This window comes from Lepidothrix coronata, unplaced genomic scaffold (genome assembly GCF_001604755.1).
Source record: "Lepidothrix coronata isolate B3197 unplaced genomic scaffold, Lepidothrix_coronata-1.0 Scaffold190, whole genome shotgun sequence".
Lineage (NCBI taxonomy): Eukaryota > Metazoa > Chordata > Aves > Passeriformes > Pipridae > Lepidothrix > Lepidothrix coronata.
In genome coordinates this window covers 37,926-51,715 of record NW_016690370.1, presented here as the reverse complement: position 1 = coordinate 51,715, position 13,790 = coordinate 37,926, and the positions used below count along the sequence as shown (strand labels likewise).

The following is a 13,790-nucleotide window of genomic DNA, read 5'->3' as shown; positions in this document are numbered from 1 at the left end:
TGGTATTTAACTGCACCCTCACCTTTCTCCTCTAGCTTGAGTGAGCCCCTCATTGTGCATATCATTTGCATAAAATTAGGCTTTTGCATTAATCAGCTGCAAGGCTGAAGCACTTCTGTGAGCAAAGGCTGGGAGAGCTGGGATTGTTCAGCCTGAAGAAGAGAAGTTTCGGGTGATGGAATTGTGGCCTTGCAGTGCCTGAAGGGGCTACAGGAAAGATGGAGTGACAGGACAAGGGGGAATGGCTTCAAACTGCCAGAGAACAGGGTTAGATGGGATATTGGGAAGGAATTCTTGGCTGGGAGGGTGGGAGGCCCTGGCACAGGTTGCCCAGAGGAGCTGTGGCTGCCTCTGGATCCCTGGAAGTGTCCAAGGCCAGGTTGGACGGGGCTTGGAGCAACCTGGGCTAGTGGAAGGTGTCCCTGCCCATGACAGGGGGTGGGACTGGATGGGCTTTGAGGTCCCTTCCAACTCAAACCATTCTGAGGTTCTATGATGATTCTGATTCTTAATCCTGGAAGATCATCCTGAGGAGCTTCTGGGTTGATCTGTGGGTGGGCAGAGGTTGAGCCCACCTGGATGTGTGTTGGCTCCAGGCTCTGGCTGCCTGCATGGGGTGTGGAAGGTGATTGTTCTTAACTGGGTGCTCTCTAAAGCTAATTGAGAGTTCAAGCTGCTGCCTGGAGTTGTGGGAACACCAGAGCCACGAGGCTGTTCTTGCAGTGGGAACCTTCCCCATCCAAACAGTGTGAGACTTCATCTTTCCGTGTTTCCCTGAAGCCAGTGTGTGCTTTCATGAGATAAACCAAGATTTACTAATCAATATAGTTTTTAATTGGAAAGATAAATCCTCAGCAGCCTCCTTTGCCTCTGGTCTCCATGCTCAGTGTCCATGCCGGGCACTGAGCCAGCCCTGCAGCAGGAATGCTGCTGGATGTGACAGCAGGAGCCAAGGGAAAAGGGCTGATCCACACACGTCCAAAAGTTGGCTCTTTGGTTTCTTTGCTGAAAAGCCCTTTTTTTTACTCAAAAGACATGATTCTTTCACCAGTAATTCAGGTTCATCCATCCTTAGGCCAGGGGGAAGCAGGCCCTGCTCTGCTGTAGGTCTTTGCTGGGAATGGTGCAGAGGGATTGGGTCCAGAGCCAGATGAAATGGCTCCTCTCTGCCATGGGTTTGGCAGCACCTTCTGCTGCACGTGCTAGAGGTGCCAAAGGCTCAGCAGGAGGAACTCGTACAGCAGCAGCTGAGTGCTGCTCTGAATGGGGGCTTGAAAAGGGGTAACTGAGCAGTTGGTTGGAGCTGTGTAAGAATATAAATTAGGCCAAAATTCTGAGTTGTTGGTCGTACACATCAAATGTATTTTCATTTGTTTTCAAGTGGCAGAACTGTGGGCAGTGATGGCAGTTCTGGGGAGCTGCTCCAGGGAAGCCTTGCCAGGCTCACTCAGGGCAGAGGCTGCTGTTGCTGAGTGGGTTTATGGTCATTTTGTATTGAAATGGTTTTAGAATTAGTCAAACCATTACTGATTGATTGATGAAGACCGAAACATGATCTCCAGTTTGGATTTTGCAGAGACCTCTGCTCTGCAGGAGAAACAGGAACCTTTACCAGCTCCCAGTTTTCACCCCCCAGCAGAATAGAATGTAAACCTTCTGCTTTTGTTGAGGAGACCATTCAGTCAACTGTTCTCTTGCCCAGCAACTTTCCTTCAACCTCTTAGATGTAACAGGATAAACAACAATGGAATATTAATAGGGATATATATTTATCCCTTGAAGTTTCTCTAGTTTTTGTTAGTTTTTCCATACCACTCCTTCCAAGGAAGTTATTCCAACTACACCAGCAGTGATTTTTATGGCAAGTGATCAGGTTAATTTGTCAATTTTTGATAAAAAGAAAATGTTTAAATTGATCCCTTCTTACAGGCTTTCCATCCAGGGCATTTCCCAGCAGTGCTCTTCTGCCTCCTCCCTGTATCCCTCTGATGATCCCAGCTGGGGAGAACTTTTGATCTGTGCAGTCCACAACAAATCTTGTTTGTGTTGGGCCAGAGAGACAAGATTTTCATCCCCTCCACACCAGAACAAACCGTGGCTGCTCTCAGTCAATTATCTAAATTGAGTTCTCTCTTGTTATGAACAGATCTTCTATTCATCCTTCACTCTCAGCTTCAGATTTCTCCAAAACCCTTCCCCATGTGTGAGACGAGGTGATTTCTATGCATGGGCTGTGCATTGAGCAGATGGATCTGACAGCAGTGCCATATCCTCCCACCAAAAATGACAGGATAATAAGTGAAGATCTTGTTAAGCTTGGCCGTGTTACCACAAGCGTGTGTTTACTAATATTTCACAGCGAGGCAGACGGGCTGACAGGGCTTGGCTCGCCAGCCACTGAATGCATTGGCAGCTGCTTTTTCTTAACCTTAAAGAAATAAGGAAGAAAACCGAAAGAGAGATCGTTGGAGACCTTGCCAACAGCAATCCAGAATGGATGGGGACCCTCAGAAGCTGAGGGAGCCCAGGGCTACCTGTCTGATGTGAATCTGAGCCCCCTGACAAAGGCAACTCTTCAGCTCCTGATCTGCCCAGAATTACACAGAAAAGTTTGGTTTGGCAAAAGCTGTAAAAAGACCTCCAAGATCATCCAGCCCAACCTGTGACTGATCCCCACCTTGTCACCAGCCCAGAGCACTGACTGCCACGTCCAGTTGTTAAAAGGTTTGGGGTTTTTTGGCACTGTGTTTTGACACGTGTCACTCTGAACTGGTGAATTTATTACGCTGTCAAGATTTCACTGCACCATGATCAGTGGGGAGTTGCTGGTAGGAACACACAACTGACCTGCCAAGGCATTCAGCACCTTCAGGAGCCAGAGCCTGAGTGAGCTGTGCTGGGTGGCACACGTGGGGCCTGGCAGGAGATGTCTGTGTCAGTGCCCTCCACCCTGGGTGACATGTGTTTCCTGCTCGTATTCACACCCCGGGTGCAGGCAGAAGGAGCCAAAGAGAGGCTGAATATGTGGTGGTAGAGATGAGCGTTGTGTCAAACCAGGTGTGCAGGGTCAGTCCAGTCCATGGTGGGTGCCCCTTCCTGCCTGGGATCCATCCCAGCTCCTGCTGCTCCGGGACAGCTGGGACACTGAGCAGGGTGGGGCAGAACTGAGGCCTTTGAAATGGTTGGGGATTTGGGTTTGGGTTTTTGGGTTTGGTTATTTGGTTGGGGTTTTTTTTATTTTATTTTGAATCAGAGACTTTGTTCTTTGTCCTTTCAAATGAAAACAAAATATGCTCTGTCCTGGAGTGAGCTGTGGGGTGGCTTCAGCTTTGCAGGCATGTGTTGTACCTTCTGTGTGCTCAGCCTAATGAGCAGCTCTCAGCCCCCAGGTCTGGGTTTGACACAGGGCTTGACTGGAGCTTTCCAACCGCTCCCTCAGGCGCTTTTTGCCCCTGGGGGAGGTGTGACTTGCCTGGGCTTTTCTCTCCCCCCAAGCGGAGCAGGGGTGTGGCTGGGCTGGGTTTGGGGTGCCCTGGGGGCCGACCCTGCTGCTGGGGGTGTGATCTGGGCTGCCCAGAGCAAGTGGGGAGTGTCCAGCACCACGCAGTGCAGGAGGGCTGGAGCCCAGGGAGCAGGGCCACGCTCTGCTGGGCTGTCAGAGCAGGGCAGCTGAGCAGGTTTGCTTTGCGTTCTGGATGGGAGCATTTAAGGTAACACTCGATGGTTATTTTTCAACTCTTCTGTAACCATGGAGACCAGGAGCCTCACAAAGCCAGGCAGGAGCTCTCGAGGTGCAGCTGGAACTCGCTCAGACATTTCTGCCTCTTTTGGCCCCTCGTCAAATCTTTTTACTTTTGGGAAACTGGAACAAAGTATCAGAGTGGCATATGCAGAATATTGTACTCAGATTAAAATTCAGTGGGATAAACGTGAATGGATCTGCATTTGGAAACAAAGGCTAACTCTCAAAAGCCCCTCTCCCACAGCCCCTGCTCTGAACGTGGAGGGTATGTGCCAATAAAATCAGCAGGTCCAGCAGCTCTCTTCTCTTCTTTGTAGAACAAAGGCAAGAGGTCCTGTACTGGAAATGTCAGAAACTGAGGAGGTGGAAAATATCATATATATTTGAATCTGTGAACTGCTGGATAGGGATAGAAAAGTCTGTATCCTCTGACTTCCCATGTTAGTTACTCCCATTGTGACAGGATTGCAGCGTGTTGGGTCCTGTTTGAAGGCAGGAGCTCTGCTGGATCAGTGCAGTGAACCCTGGCTTTCTCAAGGGTTCCTTCATCTTGAGCTAAGTATTTTGCTAAGTGTACTTCACACAGTCCTGCTTTAGTTTTGTTGGATGACCAACAACTTTGTTGTCATCCTTGGTTCCCTACATTCACATTCAGAGAGAATTTATTTCCTCAGCTTTTGCTTAGAGGGTTGCAGTGTGTTTAATCCTGGGATATGGCAGCAGAGAAAAATATTTGGGGTTTATTTCTTTAATTTTAAGTAAGAGCTCAGTTTCAGTTCTGGCTGTGAAGCAGGAAGGCAGTGGTTGAGGATTCCTCTCAAGAGCTGGGATCTGTGCAGTGATTCCAGTGTCCAGGGTAAGTCCCTGAGGGAGCTGAGCTGCCCTGACCTCTGGCAGTCCTGGGCATCCCTTAGTGGAGGGAAGCAGACTGAAGAGGGAATGTTTCCTGGATGTGGAGCAAATTATTCTGTCAAACAGCACTAAAATCTCTCCCATAAGGAGAAACCATGGATGATCCCTACTCCTTATCTTAACTTGTCCTGGCTCACTCCTCAGACCGTGCTTCACTGGGAATGTCCAGCACCTGTCCCTGTGCCAGCCAGGAAATGAGTGATTCTGTAGCAAAATGTGTTTTACTGAATCATAAAACCCCGAGAATGTGCAAGTCTGACTTGTATGTACAAAGATTGTTTACAGCCCCGTTGTGTGGCAGCAATCCTGGTCCAGCTGGGAGGGAGAAGGAATCAATCCATGTGTGCAAAGAAGTGCCAGGGGAAATGCATTTCTGGCAATGCAAATCCATTAATTTGTGATGCAATGAGTTGTCACGTATCAGGAGACACAAATAACAAATATGATGAATATGGATGGATTTCAGTAGGACTTTTGACGTTATCTGGAAATGATCCTCAGTCCTGCTGCAGTTCTGGAAGATTTCAGCCCACACAACCATGGTCTTGTTCAGAGAATTGTTCCACTTCAAGTCTGAGTAGCTACAGGGGAATTGTTTTATTTGCTCTGTATTATACAGAAGGCTGAATTTTATGACAGGAGAGGAAATGTCAGGACTAAATAAATGACTAATTCCTTGTAGCAGTAGTGCTGGTGCCATAAAGCAAGTTAATAAATGACAAGTGTTTAGACAGACTTGAGCCACCCTTACTCTTACAAGCATTTTGCTGGCAGAGGGGAGGGTTTATGAATGTGTTTCTATAAAGCCAAGGAACCTTGGGCAGTACCTAAAAGTAAGCTGGGATACTGGACTGGAGTTGGGCTGGTTGTACAGTTCCAGGTGAGATTTGTCACAGACACGTGGCTCTGCTGCCCTGTCTCTTCTCTGTGGGGAGCTCTGTGCCTCACTTCAGTCTGGTCCCAGCTCAGCTCTGCAGCCTGACACAGAGTTACTAAACCTTCCTTTTGCTCCTTTGAGGTATTTCCTAGGTTTCCCTGCCTCAGTGTGGGAGTTGGGTGTCCCATCACTGCTGGGAGGACACAGGCTGTGTGAAGAACTGTTCTCTCGCTGTCCCAGGAGTGGCCTGGGGTGGGTTGGTGCTGACACTCCCCCTCAGGCCAGCCCTGGCTCCTTTCCTACAGGGCAGCTTGCCAAGCCAGGGGCAGTGGGTGGAGCAGGCTGTTCCCCCCAAATACCAGTCAGGGATGGGGTCAGGGGTGTCGATGAGTCTTTGGTGCCATTTCTGTTCCCCAGAATATCCAAAGTGGCCACAGTTCCTACTCACCACCTTCATCCAGCCCTTCTCCTACAGAACCTGTCCCAGGGGCCAAGCACAGCTGCTCCTCAGGCTGCTTCCTGTCCTTCCATCTGTCTCTGTGCCCTGCTCAGCTCTGTCTCCCTTCCTTCCCAAAACCGTCTGTCCCCGCCCCATGGGGGACCATGCAGTGCTTCATAACATATTCCACTGCCTGCTGAGCCAGGAATGACAGCATTCCAGCCTTTATATGCTTACATTAATTTTTAAGATGAGATGATGAGCTTCACAATGCCTGTTTTTCTCCTTCCAAAAGCAGCTGTAGCAGGGGAGCAGTCCCGGGCTCAGGATGCATCGATACCCAAGTGTGCAGAGGGATCACTCAGCAATGGGCTGTTTAAAAAATCCAGAAGACAAACTGGGAAAGAGATTTAATAAGGAAGGAAATGCTGTGGCTTTGTTTGGTTTTCGTGGAGCAGCTGCTGTTGGTGAACTCAGTGCACAGTGGGCTGTGTGAGCACCCAGAGGTAATGGGGTGGAGTGAGGGGAGTCCAGAGACACTGGGACCTTATATTCCATGTCACTCCTTGTGCTGGGACATGCTCTGGTTTGTATTTAAGATACTCTGTGTGAGGGAGGATGGATCAGACACAGAAAAGGCTTTCATTTTGGGAGTGGTCCAGCTGGATTTCCCTTCCCTCTGCAGTGACCTGTGACCGTGACCTTTGTGGTTCTGTCTGTGCATCAGACACTGGGTCTGTCACAGAGCTGGCATGTGACAGCTGTGCTGTGCCCCGGCACTGTGCAGGGGGGATGAACCACCCCAGGGGAATGATCCTCTGCCTGTCTGTCAGCAGCATTAACAGGGGCTCCTAAAGCACTGAAACTAATGGGTATGCAAATGAGAACATAAACATCAGCTAGAGTGTGTCATTTTGGGATGCATTGTTTGGTGAAAGGCAGTCCCATAATTTAAGATCTGTAATTAGTTTGAGATCTATGTCATTATGAAGCTATTTTTCCCAAAAGAGCCAATATGCTGATTGATTTCAATACTAACGTGATTTATTAGAGACTCCTTGATATTTGTTCACGTTGGCAGTGGAGAGTCAGAGAGTCTCTTTGTGTTTCTGGTATCTCCTTCAATGAACTTGGAATCAACTGTAGCAACAAATCAGTGAACAGCTCTAATTATGCTAAAAAAATGCTGTTGAGAGGATTAAGTCAGGCCAGGAAGTAGCTGAGCAGTGCAATGGCATAAGGCAAACTAAACCTGGCCAGAGCAGCACCACAAACACAGCTCACAGGCAACACTGGCCTCGTGAGTTCAGGGAGGGATAAGGCTGGAAATGAGTGGATTTGGTGCTTTCCTGAGGGCTGCCCTTGAGCTGCAGGGCAATGAGCAGTCTGATGTTCCACACCTTTGTGGTTCAAAGGAGGTGTTGGTAGAGGCTGAAGGGGCAGTGGTGTCCCTCAGGTGGCTGGAAGGGAGCCTGCTCTGCTCCAGAGATTCCTCTGCTGCTTGTTGTGAGCCTGGAGAGCCCCATGTTGGCCTGGGTCACACCCCAGGGTCCTGCCTGGGGGCAGCAAACCTCCCACCCATCACCCAGGGCCCTGCTCCACGGCCCAGCTTTTCCCTCCTTCCCCTGGAGCTGCCTGTCCCTGCTGTGGGCCGGGCTGGAGCTTTTCCCTGGCTGGGCAGAGCAGGAGCAGCTCTGTGGGTGCCCCTGCTCCTGGAGCCCTGCACTCCCAGCCCTGTCCCAGGGCTTGTCACCACAAACTGCACGTCCACACGTGGAAAAGCAGCAAAAGAACCAAAAAATGTGCCCCCAATATAAATTCATGAGCGAGGCAATGGAATAGGATCATTCTGTCACAAGGGTTGTTTTCTATTTGCCTTTTTAATTTGAAATATTCAGAACAGTTTGAGAGTTTTGACGTGTAATGAAATCCTGAGCTGTTTTCTGCCAAATTGCAGTTGTACAGCCTTGGCTTAGCAATATATTGCCAGCTGGAACTGGGGCAAAGTAAATCCACATACATTATATAACTTCAATTGGTTTATACAAGGAGAAGGGGGTATAATATCTTAAGCCTTTTAAATAACGGATAAATGCAATACTGGGAATTTGTTAATATTATCCCATGCTAAGTTTTAAAATGCATTTACAGGTGCAGCATTTAAAGGTGGGGGGATCATTTGCTTCCCTGTGTCTGGGAGGTGTCACTGGTGGGGGTGCCCATAGATTGTTGTCCTGTGGTTGGATATTGTGGTGAGATGTTGTTGTGAGGAGCTCAGTGGATGTACCCAGATTGGTGGGGGTGAGCTCCTCCTTCCAGCCAGAAAAGGAAGGAAAGAAATGATTTGCCAGAGTGAATAGAAATGGTTGTGGTTTAAGGCTCAGCCTCTCCTGTAAAGTTCATGAAAGTCAGTCAGGAGCTCCAAAACCAGCTCCTGCTGTCAGAGTTATTGACCAGCCCGGAGACAACCATCCAGACCTTCTTATTTTAATAGGAGAAAATTCATTTATTGACATTTTAAAGCATGTTGACTACCTTGGGGAGATAGAGATAGTATTTTTAGGTGTCTCAGTTGTGGTGGTTTTCTTATGTCATCACTTCCATTTCAGAGTCCAGGGCAGAGCAAAAGAAAGACCAAGGCTGTGATCTTAGAGACCCCTATATCCATATATATAATATACACTTAACTTGGTGCCCTTGGAGTGATGGGGTGGGAGGTGGCAGCACTGCAATGGCAAATGCAGTCCAGGGATTTTGCAGCAATAAGTGTAATACAGAAGCCAAATTAAAAATAAGTCACCCAAAAATAGACTGTACGTCCCCAAGCCTTGTGTGTGAGCCTGGAACACAAGACAGTGTCAGTCACTAACCCCAAATCAGGGAAGAGGCCTCGTGCCACAGGTGACAATGAAGGGCAGGAATCCACTGCTGCCCGAGCTGCAGTCCAGCCAGAGGGCTGGGAATTGTTTCCACATGATGTGAGGGGCTGCTTTGGGATGAGCTGGTGGCACAAAGGCCCCCCTCTCTCTAGCTGGCAGCTGGGCAGTTGTCAGGCACAGGACAAAGGCCAAAGAACAGGCTTTTAGGACTATTTTACTCTATTTGAAGCAAGTTTTTTATGCTGTCACTGCCACACGTGTTGGCACATTTGAGCATGTGACAGGATTTGGCTGAATCTGAAGGTCGAGGTTTGTGCTGCCCTTGTTCTCCCCCAGGGAGATGTTGCAGCTGCAGCATGTGGGCATTTGGGCCAGAACTGTCATGGAATCAGTGACTGGCTTGGGTTGGAAGGACCTCAAAGCCCATCCAGTGCCACCCCTGCCATGGGCAGGGACACCTTCTACCAGCCCAGGTTGCTCCAAGTGTCCAACCTGGCCTTGGACACTCCCAGGGCTGGGGCAGCCACAGCTTCTCTGGGCAGCAGTGCCAGGGCCTCCCACCCTCCCAGGGAAGGATTTCCCACCCTCCCTGTTGCTGTAGGATGGAATGTCACCTGTGGGATGTGCCAGGGGCAGCAGGACCTGGCACCAGGGGTTTCACAGGCAGCAGCTGAAGGCAGAGGAGCTGCAGAAAGAGACTCCAAGGAGACAATCAGAACATTATAGATCCTTAACTTAATAACTTTACACAATTAAGAATTAAATGCTAATATATCAATACAGAAAGACATGATACTGCATATTAATTGTCTCCATTTGAATGTCACGTAATACAACCAGAATTTAAAGTCAATGTAATTACCTTTGCTACTAATTTAATTAGCATTCATTTAGAAGAAAACATCCTTTGGCATTTGACAGTGTTTAAACTTCATGTTGCTTTTTCAGAAATAACTCCTGGGGGGGGAAATCAGTTAGGGAGTGTCTGAAAAATTCAAAGCTATTTGGAAATTTAACTGTTTTCTTGATTTCCTTCCCATGTGAATGCTCATACGAAAATAAGCCTCAGGATTTTAGAATTTTCATTTTGCGTGAAGGAATGTATCCAATAATAATAATAATAATAATAATAATAGTAATGTTCACAGAATACACTCAAATCAACAATCAGCAGCACCAGTTTCTTAGGAGAGGAGAAGGAAGGGATTTTGTGCTTCTTTGGGGTTTTGGTACGTTCCAAAGTGTTGCTGGTGGTTGCTGATGTTTGTAGCTGCTCGTGTAACACATGGAATACTTTGATTTTAGTATTTTTGATGATTGTGTAATCTGGAAGACTTGATGGCAGCTCAGAGCACCTGCTGAACCAGCAAAGGTTGGTGCTCAGGTGGAAATGAATGAATAATTCTGAGCACCCTCAGAAAAGCTGGAATTCTTGCTGTCTGCCAGTGCCATGAGCCAACCCAGAGGGGGGTTTTCCTCCACTCACTCCATGCAGCCCATGTGCAATCTCTCCATGGACTTTGCTTTAAATTCAAACTTCAAGATAACTTATTAAAAGACTATTTTTGGAGATTATACCCCTATAAAAATCATCAGAGGTATCTTTTTTCCCCAGCCTTGGGGCTTTGCTGCCTGCCCTGTTACTGCAGCACAATCTTAAAGCACTTAAGCCCTTACAAAAGATAACATGCTCTTTATGGGGTTTAAAGATAGCTTATTTCAGATTAATTTCAATGAACCAAGAATAAACTGAATCTGAGGAAAGCCTTTTACTGATCCAGTAATTTCTGCACTTTGCAGCAATTAACTTAAAGATGATGTAATTAAAGTGCTGAGTTTCTGTGTGCAAGGAAGGGTTTACAAAAATGACTACTGGCCTTTTATATTTTGCATGAGGATTTTAGGAACCCATCTGCCTTCAAAAACAACACCAATTTTGGGGAAATTTCACTTGTGACCTCCTTTGGGGTGTGTTGCAAAACACGTTGATTCTTTGAGGAAATGCAGGTGAGTTCAGTTGTTCATTCCTTGCTCCCTAAAAAACAGGGAGGGGTTAAGAGAAGAGGTGTAACAGAAATGTGGATGATGGAAATGTTTTCCAAGGCAGAGCTGTTGCAGAAAGAGCTCTTTTCCCAGTGTTGATCTTTTCTCACAGTGTGATTATTATGAATTATTTTCTGGTGTCTGTGACTGTGACACATCCCTGAGGTGGGAGAGAGAGGAAGGGAGAGCTGGCTCTTTGTTTTCTGTCTGTAGGCTCTGTATCCCAAGGGGAGAGGTTTGCATCCAGAAATCCAGGACAAAATAATTTCTCCTATGGAAACATTATGGAATATAATTAATTGTAGAAATATATTTTTTTTTTATTATTTTTAATCATTCAGATGACTTTTTTCCTAGACATTGAGACAGACTCTGGCCTGGCTGCCCAGGACTGTGGGAAGGGATTGCCATCTGCTGGCAGCCACCCCTGCCAGAGCAGGAGAGATTCCAGGAGAGGTTCCCACTCCTCAGGTCCTGCAGGAGTTGGGTGATTTGCTGAGAGCCCAAAGTTCAGTCCAAGCTGAGCAGTGACAAATCCCAGGAGTTCTGTGTGCCCTGGGCACGGGGGGGAAGGGGTTGGTGAGTTTGAGGCTCCTGCTGGGGACACAGCCCAGCCTGTGGTGGTGCCCGGGTTTAAGGAGTGTGGACCCGGCTGATCAGACTGTGTTGTCTCCTGGTTTGTGATTCAACACCTGTCTGGGAGTCAGTAACACTCCCTGGGAGTGACCAAGGCCAGGCTGGGCTTGGAGCAACCTGGGATAGTGGAATGTGCCCCTGCCCGTGGCAGGAGATGAGACTGGGTGGGGTTTAAGGTCACTTCCAACCCAAACCATTCCATGAACCAGCTTCCAAAATCAAAAACCAGTCAGTTCTGGGAGCTTAGTTTGTGGCAAAATACATTGTCAGTGAAGAGCCTACAGAAATGAGAAAGGCAGGGAGAATTAATGTCAAACAGCAAAATCCATATTCCTGCCTGTAAATATTGCTCCTTGTGTGGTCTGAACAGCAGCCAAAGTGCCCGGGCTGGGTCACTGTGGAGTGTCCCTGGCAGTGCCCAGAGGTTCCCCAGGCTGAGGGCAGGGGGGTTCAGGTGCTTCATTTCCTGTCACTGTTGTGGGGTTCATGTGAACAGGGACAAAGACACCCCAGGGTGAGAAACGAGCCTTTCCAGAGCCCTGGAACACGACATGTCCCTTTCCTGTGGAATGCTTTAAATACAGCATATTTAGCTTCTTTAAAAAACCAACCCCACCCCTTCTCTGTGCATACAGACCCCGTGCCCCAGGCTGGTGCAGCAGAGCATCCTGTGAAGCATCCTGGCTCCTTGGAAACAGGAGTTTGCTCTGGCTGTCACCAGAGGGAACTGCAGCACCAGTGGAGGAGCTGCTCTCCCTCACACACCTTTGCTGAAGGGCTCGGTGGTTGCAGCCATATCTTGCTCCTAAAGCTGCCTCTATTGTTACAAATTAGATAATTTTTTAATCTGTGCATGAAAATGTCCATTTTTAATGCTTTTGAGAACTTTATTTCTGGTCAGATAAACTCAGTAATATCTTAATGACTTTTCAAGGCTTGCAAAGCTTTTTTGAATTAAGTGATTTGTCATTTTAAAAATGCTTTTTTCCCCCAGAAAAAATGAACCCCAGAGGGTTCATTTTAAAAAGGAATATATAAGCTCTGGAAAAGGAAAGGAACAAAGATCCCTCTCATGTTCTCCCTCAGGTAGATGGACTGCAAAAGGAGAGCTCATCCCCACAGAGGTACAGGATCAGGGAAGCTGATGCCAGAGCCGCCTGGGAAGGCAGGGAGAGAATGGCTTGAGTGGCTGCTCAAACCAGTCCCCTGAGGAGGACAGTGCCAGGCCTGGCACCGAGGCCACAGGGATGCAGGTGGCCCTTGGAGTGGTGAGTCTGGAGAGTGCAGAGCTCTCTGCCCCTTGCAGATGTGTGTGCACAGGGCTGAGTCCTCTGGGACACTCTGGGGGATCTCTGCTGACCCGAGTGGGGCTCTGATTTATCACAAGTTGTTTTCTTCTGTGCTTGAAGTTTGTCCCAGCCTTACTTCTGCTGGTTTTGAAGAGCAGGGAGTGCTGACAGGGGCAGAGAAGAGCAGGGTATCTGTGGGTGTTTCTGCAGGGAAGGTGCAGTTTGCAGTGGAGACTTCAGGGCACAGATTCCAGGGCTGGCTGACACCCAGCTGAGCTGTAGTTTTCTCATACATGGTAGTGCTGGGCTGATGGTGGGACTTGATGATCTTAAAGGTCTTTTCCAACCTTAACCATTCCATGAATTTATGAAAATGTAGACTAAAAGATTTTTAAGAAATGCTTCCTTTTGTTCATAAGAGGACATTGAAATCATCTTGCTCCATTTTATCCGGTGTTTGTGGTCAACTGGAATGGGCAGATCAAGAAATAAACTAGTTCAATCTTAGATAAACATGGTATTTTAGAAAGTCTTTCACAACTTATGGTAATTAACTTCTCTTTTCCTTAGCCAGTTAGTGTTTTGCCATTGTGTTCCTTGCTGGCATGAGCTGATGTTCTTTCAGAGGACACAGGAAGATCAAATAAAGATGTTTTCTGCCCATGACTGGCTTTGTCCAGCACATGAGCTGAAATCACACAGGCCGGGGGTTATTTGGGAATGCAGCATCTTCACTCTGAGTTGTTTTCAACCAGGAAATTTAGGGCTGGACCAAGAACTGGGACACACGTCCCAGCTGAGCAGTTCAGTCCCTTGTTTTTCAGGAACTAGAACAAAGGAAAAACCAAAATTGTGATCCAACATCCAGCTGTTCCCATCTCTGTGCCCAGGTCCATCCTGGTAAAATCCTTGTTGGAGTGTCCCATGTTGCTCCTGCTCTGCTGCCTCCCCCCCTCAGCCACCCTCTGAAGGA

At 47.8% G+C, this 13,790-nt stretch overlaps 1 protein-coding gene across 9 annotated transcripts in view; it reads left to right on the top strand.

Moving 5' to 3' along the window:
- PLCH1 (phospholipase C eta 1) overlaps positions 1–12,679 on the top strand; it is an 81,975-nt gene extending 69,296 nt beyond the window's left edge. For all 9 annotated transcript variants that reach the window (XM_017831430.1, XM_017831434.1, XM_017831440.1 and 6 more), the window contains one exon: positions 12,615–12,679. The gene's annotated coding sequence lies outside the window, so the exon portion shown is untranslated. The remainder of the gene's footprint in view (positions 1–12,614) is intronic.
- The last annotated feature ends 1,111 nt before the right edge of the window (positions 12,680–13,790 follow it).